Source organism: Myotis lucifugus, unplaced genomic scaffold (assembly GCF_000147115.1).
Source record: "Myotis lucifugus unplaced genomic scaffold, Myoluc2.0 scaffold_1148, whole genome shotgun sequence".
In the NCBI taxonomy this organism is placed as follows: domain Eukaryota; kingdom Metazoa; phylum Chordata; class Mammalia; order Chiroptera; family Vespertilionidae; genus Myotis; species Myotis lucifugus.
This window is the reverse complement of record NW_005872196.1, coordinates 18,906-34,975: the sequence shown is the minus strand read 5'-3', so window position 1 is coordinate 34,975 and position 16,070 is coordinate 18,906. Positions and strand designations below refer to the sequence as shown.

At 42.0% G+C, this 16,070-nt stretch overlaps 1 protein-coding gene across 7 annotated transcripts in view; it reads left to right on the top strand.

The window, feature by feature from the left end:
- The window catches only part of LOC102442032 (small nuclear ribonucleoprotein-associated protein N), a 36,204-nt gene extending 34,512 nt beyond the window's left edge, over nt 1–1,692 (top strand). For all 7 annotated transcript variants that reach the window (XM_023748099.1, XM_023748100.1, XM_023748098.1 and 4 more), the window contains 3 exons: nt 29–138; nt 319–413; nt 505–1,692. The gene's annotated coding sequence lies outside the window, so the exon portion shown is untranslated. The remainder of the gene's footprint in view (nt 1–28; nt 139–318; nt 414–504) is intronic.
- The last annotated feature ends 14,378 nt before the right edge of the window (nt 1,693–16,070 follow it).

The following is a 16,070-nucleotide window of genomic DNA, read 5'->3' as shown; positions in this document are numbered from 1 at the left end:
AAACTTGGCTCTGTTGTCCGCTTTGCAGGAGTGAAAAGGAGGAAAGGAAAGTGAATTTGACAAGTGAGGACAACCAACATCAGGAGCCTTTGTCTTTCAGTGGAGCTCCTTGTTCCCTGAGGCTCAGCTGAACCACAGGTAAGAGGTTCTGGAACAGGAAGTGCTGTTTTAGGATGAGGCTCTAGCTGGGCTTAGAAAAACCTTGGGCACCTGGGGATTTCCAGCCCCGCCTGAGAATTAGGGAGCAAATAGCTTAAAAGGGTCATTTTACCAAAGAGGAGGTGTGCGCCTGGCCTCACAGTGTTTCTCTCCCCTCAGGAGATGATGGTTCCCGAGGATGACACCACCGCCTCGCGTCCTCACGCAGCGCCCCACTTCCATCCCTGGCCCAGGAGCGTCCTGGAGACACGCGTGTAAGACACACTGTTGATCACAGTTTGAACTGCCCTGTGATGCGATGCCACTGAGGTTCTAACCTGTTCTCCTTTCCTCCCGTGGCCCCAGGGGATGCCGGAACAGACTTGCTTCTGCCACCATCTGAAACACCCGCAGCCAGGCTTCAGAGCGGCCATGGACACTCCCTGCCAGCTGACAGGACGAGCGCGCGTGTCCACGGTGACCCAGCGGGTGATGGCGAGAACTGTAAGCAGCATGTTGACTGTTGTCCTTGTTGCTGTGGGACTGGCACCAAGAGATGGAAAGCTGGAGACCTTAATCCCGAAGCCCTGGACGTGCCGTTGCGAGGCCTCCTCCAGGGCTCCCATATATTTCTATTTTACTTATTATCGTAGCGTAGATTTAAAATGTATTCATTAAAAATAGTCTTTTTTTTTAGATTTTAGGCAACATAGAAATTTGTTAAGTATGTAGTTATTACTTTATGTACCTTTGTTTCCCCTTTAATTTTACCCTTCCCCATGTCATCTAATGTCTTTTTATTTTTCAATTAGATTACATTCAATATTACTTTGTATTAGTTTCAGGTATACTCAAAAGTAAAGTGTCCCCTCAATGTTTCGGGTACCCACCAGGCCCCATATATACGGATCACAGTACAAACCGACTGTACTCCCTACGCTATCATCTACTAATAGAGTTAGTGCGCACCCTCGTGGTGCTGCTCAGACATTGTAGACAAGTAGTGCTTTAGGCGCTTACACTGGCCACGCATCTTCTCTGCATTAAACATGCTTTTATATTACTCCTTTAGAATTTATTCAACTAACTTGTTGAAAAAATTCCAATGAATTGGAATTACTCTGGCTAAAAATACTCAATTTATATATAGACTCAGAAGTTAGCTTTCCCCTCATTCTAGGTCCTTCTCTTTATTCTGCCTCCCCCTGTTTGAGACTTCAAACTGCACAACACTGTTCAAAGCTGTAGACTATTAGGTGTCACTGTCTTTATTCTGCTCACTGACCCTGCAGAGAAGTTATTCTTAATCACTGCTCAGCAAAATCATATATGCTCACTGCTTAATCATCACTTGTACTTTTTCATTTCATTTTTCCAGCTTCCTTGCATTATTATAGTGTCACTGGATTTTAAGAGCTTGTTTATAACTAAAGATGTTAACCATTTCTCATGCATTGCAAATGATATACCATGTTTTTGTTACTATTTTACTCTGCTGTTTTACTTTTTGGTTGTATCAAACTTGTGCATTAAATATAATCATATTCTGTTTTATGCCTTTTGTGTTGGTGTTTTTCTTTTTAAAAACGTTTACAATAGGATCATACATTTTTGTCTGTACTTCCTTCTACTTTTCATCACTTTTGTCATTTTATTTCTTTTTACACGAATCATTGCGACAGTTTTAAAGCATTACATGCTGACATTATGCACCTTGACCTAAACCGTTAACCACTGATTTTAAATTCTCTATTGTTGAAATCCAAAAATTCAATCTGTTGACTCCGTGTTTCTGACTTTCTATTGATGCTTCAAAATTACTGATGCCTGTATTCTTATCTAGTCTATTGAGTTCTATCTCATTTCTTTTCTTTTTCAGAATATGCCCTGTCTATACTCGCACTTTTTCTGTCACTTGATGCTTAAAATTATTTTGCAAGTTGGGGAAACATGCAGTTTTATTTCATTTGCACCAAACTAATTAGATTAACTAGGAGACAATAATCTTTTAAGTGAGACTTCCTATACAACTACAGGTATGTCTTTCAATTTTTAATCAATTTGATACGTTGGCATACTGCTATTGTAGATTTTATTGTTGCCCATTTCATATAGTTATTTTCTTACTGTCATACAAAAGCCATTTGTGTATACTGGTGGCATGTCATTAATTCCAAAATTAGTGTATTCTTTTCAAAGTACCTATGTATGAGATTTTTTTAAAAACACATCCCAAGTACAATCTGCACGTTCACTTATATTTTCCCATCTCCCATCCAAGAAATAACATCCAAGACCTAGTTTTGTATATTATATATAACCCTTTAGGGATGCCCGTCTTTCAAGCTTAATCAACAAGCAACCTGCTGAAAAGTAGAACTTAGTGATATCGAGTATCACAGATGAACCCAGTACCACCTATAACAGTGATGGCGAACCTTTTGAGCTCGGCGTGTCAGCATTTCGAAAAACCCTAACTTAACTCTGGTGTCGTGTCACATATAGAAATTTTTTGATATTTGCAACCATAGTAAAACAAAGACTTACATTTTTGATACTTATTTTATATATTTAAATGCCATTGAACAAAGAAAAATCAACAAAAAAAAATGAGTTCATGTGTCACCTCTGACACGTGTCATAGGTTCGCCATCATTGACCTATAATATACTGTGTTATGTGTTCAAATCATCCAGGGAATCAAACATTCCATTCCATTTTGTGTGTTAATTTATCTTTCTTGGGTTTTTCTTTCTTGATTTTTGTGGAGGAAATCAGGCCATTGGCCCTGTAAAAACTACATGTCTACCTCTAGATGGCATCCCTGTGGCTGTGTTAAATGTCTTGCTCCATTCTCCGTGGTCGTTTTAAATGCTTGACTGGACTGGTTAATTCTTTCACCATGGGTTATAGGAATATTATAGGAATACATCGCATTGTGGTTTATTATATGGTCATTCCTGTATCACATCGTGTTTCGTATCAACCTTTCACTTATGAAAGGTTTTCATTTAAAAAATCATAGCATCTTCATTATTCCCTCTAAATAAGAGTAGAATTTATTCATATGATTAATTTCAACTATCAAAAATATAAATTTAAAAGGATATATAGGATGAATGCTTTCCCATTATTAACTATAGGATATTGAATTTGATATTAGTGTCCCAAAGGTATTTTGCTAATATAATGCAATTAAAAAATTAACAGGATAAATTTATGAGGTTCACTTATATAGCTTGTAGCATAAAATTAATTTTAATCCCATTTAGATGTAAATAAATTAAAAAGTATTTGGTTTTTGTTTACCTTTTATCTACCTAAATATCAAATAATAGGATTAGGGCTGTCAACATTGAGTTCCTAGCTCATGAATGTGGCCACTCTTTGATTTATATCTTTATAATATCCTTCATCAGTCGTGAGGACAAAAGAAATACATTCAAAGAGTTCCAAAGTATTAAGTGATTTATTTATACACAAACAGCTAAGAAAAAAGGGCCTGGCCTAGCTGACCACATTGCCTTTTTCTGGCCTTGGTAAAACTTGGGGAATTCCTCCAATACTGTGAGCAGGTTATTGAGGTAGGACATAAGACTTGTATAGAGTAGGAGTGGAAGAGGTGTTGGCTATAGATGCCAAATGTTAAAAAATAGTAAATGATGTAATACTTTACAAAACCCAGAAGTGGATAATTGCATGAGAAAATAAAGACCAAGTTATCTGCAATCGTGGCGGGGGCGAGGATAGACAAATCCGGGAAAGATAAATTTAATATATAGTCAAGATACAATGAACTCAGCTCTCAGATTTACAGTAATTTCAGGTGTCTGATGGCTTGAGCCCACAAAATCGTGATGGTGCGAGTGTAACATGTAAAGCTTGTATGCATAGGAATTTAGTATCCAGGGAGTTAATCTGCAGTAAATTCAGAGGACATCTTGTCATGCGCAGCTGTAAAAAGGATTGATGAGTATTTATAATTGTGAAGTTTGAAGGTATGAATGGGAATAGTGGTGCATTGGGACATAGGAAGTGAAGAGAGCAGAGTGGCATTTATGGTGCTTTTATCACAAACACTAGGATTACTGTGATGTCCTCAGTGCTGGCTGAGACAGTATAGGGCTTGAAACAGTTCTGTCAACTACAAGGAGGGAACTAGTTGTGGTTTGAATGTGTGATGATTATGGGATCAGAAACAGAAGGGAGGGATTTAACCAGGTGTTCAAGGTACTGGCCATTGAAAATTTGCCTAATTACAAAATTACCTTTTGGGGGGGATACTGGGAGTCGAGACGGGATACAGTGTCTCCATCAGGCTGTGACAATTCCTAAAACTAATTCAGAACTCCTCTATGCTTTTATTTTCCCTCCATGATTTTTTTTAGGGTGATTAAAAAATATATATTGCAACTCATAAGGGAGATGTGGGAGATTCCATGTAATTTTACAGTCGGATGTCAAGAAGGTCATTGAAGGTAGCCCAATAGCCAGGCTGAAAAATTTAAGGAAAGTCTGATTGGCTACAAGGCTAGAAAACGGATGCACAATTGGGTGGATGTAAGGATGGATGAAACTATACCTCGGGGCCATTGGGTGCAAAGCTAAAGAATGAATGTTTTGAAAAGCAATGGGTGGCATGGATTAATGTGCGGATTGGGAGATTCAATATGAAGGGAAGGTGGAGATGGTTAGTGGTGTGTGGAAGAGGATGTTGAATGTGTGAATCTTGTCTACATACGGATTTTTATGTGTTTGATGGCTAGATGGCTGGGTATTCATGGGTGAACATGGGAATCAGTGCACAGGTAACCTAATTACATGAGTGATAGCATCATGGATGGTTTTCAGGTTGTCTGACAGGTGGTTTGATGAGTAGATTGATTGATGGATGGTATAAGTATTTCATCATTGAAAATAGACACAGTAAAGTCACATATAAAGTTTAATGAAAAGTGGATGGGCTAATGAGGCATACCAGCGAGTTTTTCATTTATAAAATACGTTTAGTGATGAGGTTCTCAAAATACTGTGATAATAAAAAAGAAATCAAAACCTTCCGTAGCAAGATCACAAGAATAGTTTTTCTCTTAAATGATTTTTTTAAATTTAATAATGTGAGGTCTTCTAGGAGGAGGATCCAAGAGCGAACTTGACCTTGTGTTTTATGTTGGTGTATGCATATATCACATTTTCCCATATCTTCCACAGTTATAACTGAGGTGTTCCCAGTGTAAGAAGTGAGACATCTTAGATGCTGACATTTCTAGATCAATCCAAATTGTAGTTCTTGATCAGTTCTGTGGATTTGATCTTCGAAAATGCTGGTAAGAATCAGTATCGGTGGTGTACTGTGTCTGTGATGTCCGGTGTGATGTGGAAACCCAGTGTTCTGTTTGCAGTCGTTTAAAATCTAGAAGCGTCCGTGAATTCTGTAAAGCATAGGCTTGTCAAATTGTAGAGTGCTTGCCAATCAGATACCCTAGAACCGTGGTCGGCAAACTGGCTCTCCAGCCACAGCTCTTTGGGCCCTTGAGTGTGGCTCTTCCACAAAATACCACGTGCAGGCGCGCGCGTACAGTGCAATTGAAACTTCGTGGCCCGTGCGCAGAAGTCGGTTTTCGGCCTGGGCAAGTCTATTTTGAAGAAGTACTGTTGATATTTGGCTCTGTTGACTAATGAGTTGGCCGACCACTGCCCTAGAAGGTATAAAAAGCCTCTTATATACCTCCTCACCATAGAATGTGATACTTTCTAGGCAGAGACCATGACCTCTGAATGCTCAGTCAGTGTTAAATTCATTCAAATGTTAAGATGTTTGGGGATAAACCCATGAATGGTGGATGGGTCGAGGAAGAGAAGGAAGGATATCAGGCAGGTGGGGGGAAAGGTCAAAGGGGGTTGTAAAAAGATAACCAGAAAGCAAATAGACAAGGAAGTGGCATTGGATGCAATTCGTATGGGCCTCAGTGACAGAAGTTGAGTTTTATTTCTCGGCGCATGAGTTAAGCTATGGCTAGTAGTAGTGGGTAGGCAGACGTGGAGGAATGTTCCAGAATATCGCCTTGGTGGGAGTTGGTTCTGACCCTTTCGTTTGATGAGTGCATGACGATTGTTCAAATATTGTGAAGCATTCCTTTTTTTTTTTTTTTTTTTTTGTCTCACAAGCATCTTCCATAAGCAAGGACCAAAGAGATTTTGACTGCAGGTAAGAGCATTAAGACTTAATATTCTCATGTTGAGATACCCGCTTGGCCGTATTGGTGATGGGTTCGATTCTTTTCTGGGTTATTTGACACTACATTTGTGTTTTCCTCCAACCTATTATGTGGCCTCTGTGATTATGTTGAGGTTATAGTCTAACCCCGGGTTTTAGTTAGTAAAGAAGACTGAATGAGACTACAAATCAAAATACAGGCTTTTTTTTTCCAAGTGAAAACCATCAGAAATTGTACAAGAGGCATTCAGGAAAGCAGGGAAAATATATAATGTGGGTATTGCCCTAATGGGGTTAGATTTTTTTTGAAAGCTTCCCATGAAATGTTATATATAATTTGCAGTGGATGTTATTAATATTTCCTTGGTACACTGGTACATCATCATTCTTTAGAAATATTTTTTACCGATTCAGAGAGAAAGGGAGAGGGCAGAGAGATAGAAACATGAATAGGCTTCCTGCACGCCCCCTACTGGGGATTGAGCCCACAAACTGGGCATGTGCCCTGACTGAGAATCGAACTGTCACCTCCTGGTTCATGGGGTGAAGCTCAACCACTGAGCCACACACACCAGCCAGGCTGTCTCATCATCATTTTTTAATTTTATTTTAAAAAATATATTTTTATTGATTTCAGAGAGGAAGGGAGAGGAAGAGAGAGAGAGAGAAACATCAATGATGACAATCATTGATCAGCTGCCTCCTTCAGGCCCTCTGCTGGGGATCGAGCCTGCAACTCGGGCATGTGACATGACGGGAATCAAACAGTGATCTCCTGGTTCATGGGTCGACATCCAACCACTGAAGCATGCCAGCTGGGCCATTTTATGTCTAATGCTAAATTGAAATACAAATTATGAATAAGTAACACAGGAAATGGCAGTTTCAGCAATGCATTTGTGGTTGAATGACCTGAAAATAATCAGGAATGGAAGGCGGGTACTCAAGTCACAGTCAAGGCGGGGGAGGGGGGGGGTAAGGAGCAAAAAAAAAATCATGGTTTCATCATTTTGTGCACTGAAGCAAACTAAGTTTTTGTAGCTGGAGATACGTAGCACCAAGCTCCTGGGTGTAGTTTCCAGCGACTAGCAGTAACATCCTGGATTGCCCACATGACCTCCCTGTGATAGGAGGCATGGCCAGCTATATATATAAAAGCCTAAGCAACTGTCCGAAAGGTCGCTATAACGTGTACTGACCACTGGGGGGGGGGGCAGACGCTCAACGCACAGGCATGGAAACATGGAACAGACTGATGAATCTCGGGGGGGAGAGGGGAGGGCGAGAAAAAATTAACCAAAGATCTTGCATGCATACTAGAGGCCCGGTGCACAGATTCGTGCACCATTGGGGTCCCTCGGCCTGGCCTGCGGGGATCCAGCTCTCCGACATCCCCCGAGGGTTCCCAAACTGCGAGAGGGCGCAGGCCAGGCTGAGGGACCCCAGTGGTGCACGAATCCAGGCACTGGGCCTCTAGTATAAGATAAACCTGTTTGTTTTCATCCGCGATGTCTCCCTCTGTCCTCTCCCAGGTGGTGGACATGTGGACAACAGGACTCTAGGCACCTTGTGAAGTGATCCCATCCCCAGCATCACCCAGATGCTGTCTCGTTTCCCCCTCTGAGAAGCTCGCTGCGTCTCTGTTTCTCAAAAGGGCACACGGCTTTCCTAGAACTGACCTGCTTGCCGGCAAGTAATTGCCTGGACTGTGACGTGCTTCTCTGTGCTCTGAATATATGTCATGTGATTTCTTCTATTGTCTTCTTGACCCTGTTGCATTTTGGGGGGGGCGGGGGTTGGAAGAATCCGTGTTTTCCTTTACAAATGGGAGTGAGCGATGGGGGTGGGAAATGTGATTGTGTAACCCATAGACACCCCCTTGGTGACCCCCCACCCCCACCCCACGATCGTCAGGCTTTCTCATAAGCTATGTGTCTCCCACGGGCCATTTTGGTATCCTTCATTCTGAATTGGAACCCACTGTTTTTTTGTGTTTTGGTGTTTTTTTTTAGAGGTGGCCCAAACGAGATCCCCTTAATATTTGTGTTCCCACAATAAGCGATTGATTGTTTTCCCTGTTCAGTGAGCCTGCTACGTTGCATTTTAGACCAGGAGTTGGCCTCGACCAACTCTTCCCCAGCGCTCCACCCATAGACCTGAGCACCACCACCACTTCGGGTGTGTTCAGGGGGAGCCAAGACCATTGCCCTGGCATTTTGAGCCGCGGTGATACCATCTTGTAGATGACCGGTTCCTTGGTGTCCCCGGAATTGTCTTCTTTGGGGTCCGCGTGAACACCGCAAGGTACCGAAGCGATTTCAAGGTCAAATCTCCGTGGCCCTTCATTTTCATGGGTTGTCCGTGTCACCGCCATGGGTGGAATGGAGATGGCGGAGTTTATTGTCTTGTTTTCATTGTCTTGTTCCTGGAACATAAACTCCTCCATCTCGAGGGAACACCTCGCTCCAACGCCCAACTTATCTCAGTAACAGCTTTACGCCCCGTTCATTGAAACGGGGCAGCCAAGAATGAATGGGTTTTAAAAAAAAAAAAAAGAACGAATGGGTTATTACCCAATTGAAAGTCGCCTGTGCTCATTCGTTGTCCACCTTCTATTTCTAGTTCCTAGGGGTGGACAGTAGTTAACCATTTGTGGCATAGTGGCCAGTAACTGCTCTCGGCTTATGTAAGTTTATGTTGGGTTTATTTCACAAAGACGTCATTGTGTGATGGTCTATGTTTGGCCACTTTTATGTTTTCTAAGTATATTGTGGACATATTCTCAAACCGATAGATCTCCTTTCCCTATGGACATTTTATTGGGTGTAGTGCATATCACCATGGGTTCGTCCGTTTCTCTGCTTTGGGACACGTCGGTTACCTGTGTTTCTTTGTTTTTTGCCGCTGCATATAATGTTGTAATGTATATAATTATAGATCTATATTAATGCGCTCGTGCTCCTAATTCTCTTAGAACAGACTTCTAGATGTGACATTGTTGGACCCTTAGTTCTGCATGCTTTTGATTTCAGTAGATATTGTGAAATTGCCCTTGACATTTTCCCCAGGCCTGCACACAGCTGTGGTGCGATGGCCGTGCTGGTTTTCATACGGACGTGGACATCATGGGTATTATCGAGAATTAGCCAATCTAATAGGTGAAAAATATTAAGCCCACTTTTTAAACAGTAAATGGCCCTAGATAAAATAGACCCAATAGTGATAGGTGATTTATTAACCGACGAACAAACAATAAGCCCATCTTTTTCCTCTAGTCCCAAGACTCATCCTGGTTGTCAGAGGTAAAATGCATCGCCCTTTTCAAAATAGGATGCTTCTTGCAAGTTCATAAACTTCCTACGTATACCTTATGCCAGTGTTGATTTCTTTGACTTTTTAGTTTCGAAATCTAGATTAAGAGTTTCAAGAATCATACAAAAGAACTGCCCCCCATAGGCTCTTCGCCTCGGTTTTTTCTACTGCGTTGTGTTCTCTTTCTCTTACTTTCCCTCCAACTTATATATTTTTTAATCCTCACCCAAGGATATTTTCCCATTGACTTTTAGAGAGAGTGGAAGAAAGGCAAAGACAGAGAGAAATATCGATGTGAGAGAAACACATCGATTGGTTGCCTCTTGCACGCGCCCCAACCAGGGCCCGGGCTGGGAGAAGCCTGCAATCACAGTATGTACTCTTGACCAGATTCGAACCCGTGACCCTTCCGTCCACAGGCCGACGCTCTGTCCACTGAGCCAAACTGGCTAGGGCCCGGCCTATTTTCTAGCATGCTCTTTTTACGTGCATTCTCTCCCTAGAAAACGCTCCTCTGTGTCAGGCACTCCTCTATTTCTAGAATTACCTTGTAAGAATAGAGGTGCGATGGTAGCCCAATAAGGCATTCCGTTGCAAAAATACAGTCACTGCTCATGGCTTTCCACCACGAGAAGGGACAAAATCATACAATCGATGTGGCTAACTTCAGTGCGACCCACCCCGTGCCCCCAGAATACTAGTGATATTACTATCTTCAAACTCTCCAACGTTTAAGAATTCTCCCTTTGTGTATCTGTAGGCTAAGGATGATGGGTGTTCCCCAAAGGGATGGTAGTTCTATTCGTCTATAAGAACCCACTTCTGTCTTAGTATTGATCATCCGGAAAGACCCGTCTACTGATGAGTGGTGGATGGATAGGAAGACTTGATGTTATGGAGATGGAGGGAGAGGTTAAAAATGACCCTAATCAGCAAGGGGGCTTCGGTGAATAGGTGATGGGCCTCTCTCTTGCTTTCCTTCTGCCTCTTCATCCGTTGTTTGGACTTCATTTAGGACGACTTCTTCTGACTTGATCACCTTTAAAAAAAAAATTACCGCTGCTGGTCCTATGTGGAGTAGGGATAGGTTCAACCAAAGCCTTGTAAAGAAAAAACAGTGATTCATGGTTATCATCATTCATCAAGACTCTAGGTCAGTGGTACCCAGCCTTTCTTTGGCCACGCCCCACCTAAGCATCTCTAAAATCCCCATTCCCCCCCCTCCCCATGACATAGAATTCTTCTTATTCAAAAAGTGAACTCTTATTCACATGGAGGAAACCTAAAAGGCCATGAACTTGGTCTTAAACAAACTTCCAAAGAACATGGCATCCATGAAAGAGAAAAATAAAAGAACGAAAGGACAATGGACGGACTGAGGAAACACTCACTAAGGAATTATTTTAAAAAAATAAGTGATATGACAAAATAGCAAATAAAGTTTCAAACCACATCATTGAGAACTGAAGTGCATAAATATGTCACCATGTGTATTCATAGACGGTCTGTGAGGCCCCTAGAACTATGAGAAATGCAAAACATTCACTGTTAATAACTCATTCTCGAATTCCCCCCTTAAAAAAATCACATTTCCCTCTGGTGGGGTATGTGCCCAACACTGGGGAAACCACTTCATTCATTCCTAAGACTCAACGACATTCCCACCCACACCCCATTCTCTTAGCGGAGAGAGGGCCGATGTGCCGTGAGCATCAGAATGGATCGATTTGGGAGGAGACCCTTGTTGATGGGCACTGAGATCGTAAGTGTCTGGGGAGGGTCACTTCAGGATCAGTGTGAGGAGCTGACGCAGTGGGGGGCCGTGGCTTCGTCTGCCCACATCCATGTCATCTCTCTGTCCTTATCACTCATACACTTCCCCATTTTGATTCTCCTTTTTTCCCCGTGGTGGTGTGTTCTGCCTCCTTTTCCCAAAATATATACCTAAGAGCTCCTAGTTGACAGGGACATTTTTCCCCCCATTGTCGTATTTGATGCCGGAATGTCAGAAAGTAAGCATTTCGTGACCATTGGTTCAAAGAAAAATCTGTGTAGGAGTGAATGAGAGGGGTCAAAAGGAATCAGAGACGACATAGCAATAAAGAAGCAATATTATCATCCGCGTAGATCCATGAGGTGTTTTTTTTTATTGGCTTGACTTTTTAAAATACATATGTACATAGATTTCATACGTAAAGTGACACCAGGCTGCGTTTGTCCCCCTTCTGTCCGGCTTATTTCACTTCACATAATGCCCTCAGCCGTCTCCTCGTCTCCCCGACGAATTCCTTCCTTTTCCTATGCCTTGGCTATTGTAAATAATGTGTATATGAACGTAGTCGTATAGATAACTCCTGGAGATTCCTCCCTGTCCTGTGGCTGTCCGCCCAGGGTGACGGCTGCATGAGACGGTCGTTGCATGTTAATCTCTTGAGAAATCTTCGTGTTGTTTTCCAGTGGTCGTGCCCTCGTACCCGTGTATATTCCCCCCCGTCGTGTACAAGGGTTTTCTCTACATACTCGTCGGTATGTATCTCCTGACTTTCTGATAATAGACATCCTAAGGGTGACATGGTACCTCATTGTGCCCTTGAATTGTCCTCTCGATCAATGATGTGGAGCCACTTTTTAAGTCCCTGGGGGCCATATTTATGTCTTGGGGGGGGGGGAAGTGTCTGCTTAGGTCCTTGGTCCTTGTCCCTTTTTAAACCCGGGTCTGTTTATTTTTTGTTTTTTTGTTTGTTTTGCCTATCGAGTTGAGCTCCTTGCACATGTTGGTTATGAACCTTTTATCAGATTTGTGGTTAACAAAATTATTTCCTTCCATCCTGTAGGTTGCCTTTCCCATGTGGGTATGGTCTCCTTTTCTGAGCAGATGTTTTTTAGTTTGATAGTGTCTCACTTGTTTAGTTTTTTGGGGGTTTTTTTGTTTGTTTGGTTTTTTTTTTTGCTTTTGGTGTCAAATCCGAAAGATGATTGCTGAGATCAATGTCAGGGAGTGTACTCCCTGTGAGTTTTAAACATTAGGATCTCCAGTTGTTTGTTGTCGCTGGTGTAAGATCGGAGTCCGGTCTCATTCTTTTTATTTATTTATTTTTTTCGTTCTTTTTAAAATGTGGCAGCATCATTGATCGAAGAGGCTACCCTTCCCCTATTACGAATTTTCGGCTCCTTAGCTGAAAAATTACCTGGCCATATGCGCAGAGCGTTGATTTCTGGTCTCTCCATGCTGTTCCGCTGATCTCTGTGTCTGTGTTCACGCGCAAACCGCACTGTTTTGATTATTGCAGCTTTAAAATATAGTTTGAAAGTAGGAAGTGTGATGCCTCTGTCTTCTGAGGTCTCATACAGATTCCAGGATTGCTTTTTCTATTTCTGTGGAAAGTGCCATGGGGATTTTGATAGATTGCATCGACAATGTAGGTCACTTTGGGTAGTATGGCTATTTTAACAGTATTTATTCTTCCAGTCCATGAACACAGAGTATCTTTGCATTTACTTGCGTTCTTTTCAAACGGTTGGTGTATAGAAACAGGACTGGTTTCTATATTAATTTTGTATTCTGGAACTAAACTGAGATTTATTTATTCTAAAAACAAAATTTTTGGTGGCGTCTTGGGAAGTTTTCTATCTATATACGGTCATGTGCCACATAACAACAGTTCAGTTAGCCACTGACCACCCGTCTGTTGGGGGTCCCATAAGATTAGAATGGAGCTGAACAACTCCTCACGTAGTGATGTCATAGCTGTCACGATGTCATAGTGTACATCATTACTCATGTGTTTGTGGTGATACTCATGTAAATAAACCCACTGCCCTGCAGTTATATAAAAGTAAAGCAATACTCTTCCTGTAGTCGGCCACGCCCTTTAGGTTTTCAGTTTTTCACCGAGCGTAATGTTAGCTGTGGCCTTGTCTTATAGGACCTTCGTTATGTTGACGTACGTTCCTTTATACCCACTTTGCCAAGGATTTTTGTCATAAATAGATGTTGTGTTTTGTCAGGTGCTTTTTCTGTGTCTTATTCAGACGATTTTATGATGGTTTTAGTCCTCATTTTGTTAATGTGGTGTGTCACATGGATTGATTTATGGATGTTTTGACATCCATGGCCTATCCCTTTTAATGAATGTCACTTTGTAGTGGTGTCTGGCCCCTTTCGGTGTATTGTTGAATTTGGTTTGCTAATGTATTGCTGAGGTTTTTGCATCTATGTTCACTTAGGGATATCGGCATGTAATTTTATTTTCTTGTATTGTTCTTGTCTGATTTTTGTATCAGAATAATGCTGGTGGAAGTGTTCCATTCTCTTCCCCCCCCCCCTTTTTTTTTTGGAAGAGTTTGAGAAGGATTGCTATGAATTCTTCTTTAACTGTTTAGTAGAATTTACCAATGAAACCATCTATTTCTAGACTTCGTTGGGCAGTTTTTGATTGCTGCCTCAGTCTCCTTTTATAGTAATCGATGTATTTAGATTTTCTGTTTTTTCGTGGTTCCGTTTTGGTAGGTTGTATGTTTCTAGGGATTTGTCTATGTCTTCTAGGTTGTTGAATTTGTGTGGCGTATAATTGTTCGTAGTGTAGTCATGTACCTCGTAACGATCTTTTGGTCAACAATGGACCACATAGACAAGGGTGGTCCCCTACGAATATAGGAGAGCTGAAAAATTCCTATTGCCTTGTGACCTGGTAGCCTTCCTAAAATTGTAGCACAACACGTTAATGTTTACTGGCAGCCTCAGCCTACGGATAGTAGTACTATCAGCTAGAACTGCCCTGGGGCACTTCACCGGGGGACCCCTTGAGCTTCCCACAGATATCTTCCCCTTGTAAACCAATGGACGGACACTTGTGGTTCTCATGCAAGATGCTTTACTGCGGTAACGAGTCAGAACCCGTGAAGGAAAAACGAGTTTATAACTTAACAGGCCCCAGAGCATAGAAGTCCCGTGAGAGGGCGCACACACAGTAAGTCCTAGGGTAGAGAGAGAGAGAAACATCATGGGTCTGGGCTTCTGTTTTTCCTGGGGGCGTGAGGTTTTGCAGGCTCGCTCACTCTTTCATGGTGTATCCACAAGGTAAGAGTGAGAATTTAACACATGGGCAGAGAAAAAAGCAAGGAGCCCACAGGGTCAGTTATCAGAATCAAGGAAGACCTAAAACAAAGGAACCTCCGTTGGGGGAGGTGGTGTGGGTCTTTATCTAGTGTGTGGCCAGCAATGTCTTCAAAACTAAGTTAACACGCAGAAAAGAAACAGATTCCTAGGTACAAAGACCATTTTGACAGATGGGAGGGGCCTCGGGGAGATAAAAAGGGGAAGGGATTACGCAGGGCAAATCGCGAGTTAACAGCATCATCACGGGGATGTAAAGTACAGCATAGGGAATCCCGTCAGGAATATTCTGATAGCTCGGTCCAGTGTCCGATGGTTAGGAGTTTTATCCAGATGATCACTTAATAAGTTAGGTAGCGTCTATAATCTACTGCCTGAAACTCACAATATTGTATGTCACCTGTAACTGAAAATTTAAAAAAAAAAGATTTAAAAAAGAAGATATGTCAGGCACTGGCCTTACCCCCCCCCCCCCAAAAAATGCCACCTTTTGGGGCTCACACTACATGTTTGTGGTGATGCTGACGTAAAGAAGCCTGCTGGGCTGCCAGTCCATAAAGTACATAGCGCATATACATCCATAGTAGTAGGCCATGTCATGATGTCCGCGCAATAATGCCATCACCTAAGGACACATGTCTCAGAACATACCCTCCTCGTTAAGTGGCACATGACCGCCGTCTCTTGTGATCCTCTGTGCTATCGGTTGTCCTGTCTCCTCTTTTCATTTATAATTTTATTTGCGTCTTCTCTCTTACTTTCTTGGTAGGTATATGTAAACCTTTTTCTATTTTGGTTATCTTTAAAAAGAAAAACAGCTCTTCATTTCATTGATCTTTTCTATTATCTTTTTTTTTTTTAATCCTCACCCGAGGCTATGTTTCCATTGATTTTTAGAGAGAGTGGAAGAGAGGGGGAAAGACACAGAGAAATATCGAAATGAGAGAAACATGTCGATTGATTGGTTGCCTCCTGCACGAGCCTCGACCAGGGCCCGGGCCGGGGAGGAGCCTGAAACCGAGGTACGTGCCCTTGACCGGAATCGAACCCAGGACCCTTTGGTCCTCGGGCCGACGCTCTATCCACTGAGCCAAACTGGCTAGGGCTTTATTATCTTTTTAGTCTCTCTTATTTTTTTTTCCTGCTCTCATCTTTGTTACTTTCTCTTTTTTATTATTTAAATTCTTTATTGTTTAAAGTATTACATAAGTCTCCTTTTTCCCCCATGGACTTCTCCCCAGCCGCCTCCACCCCCTTTGTTACTTTCTTTCTTCTGCTAACTTTGGG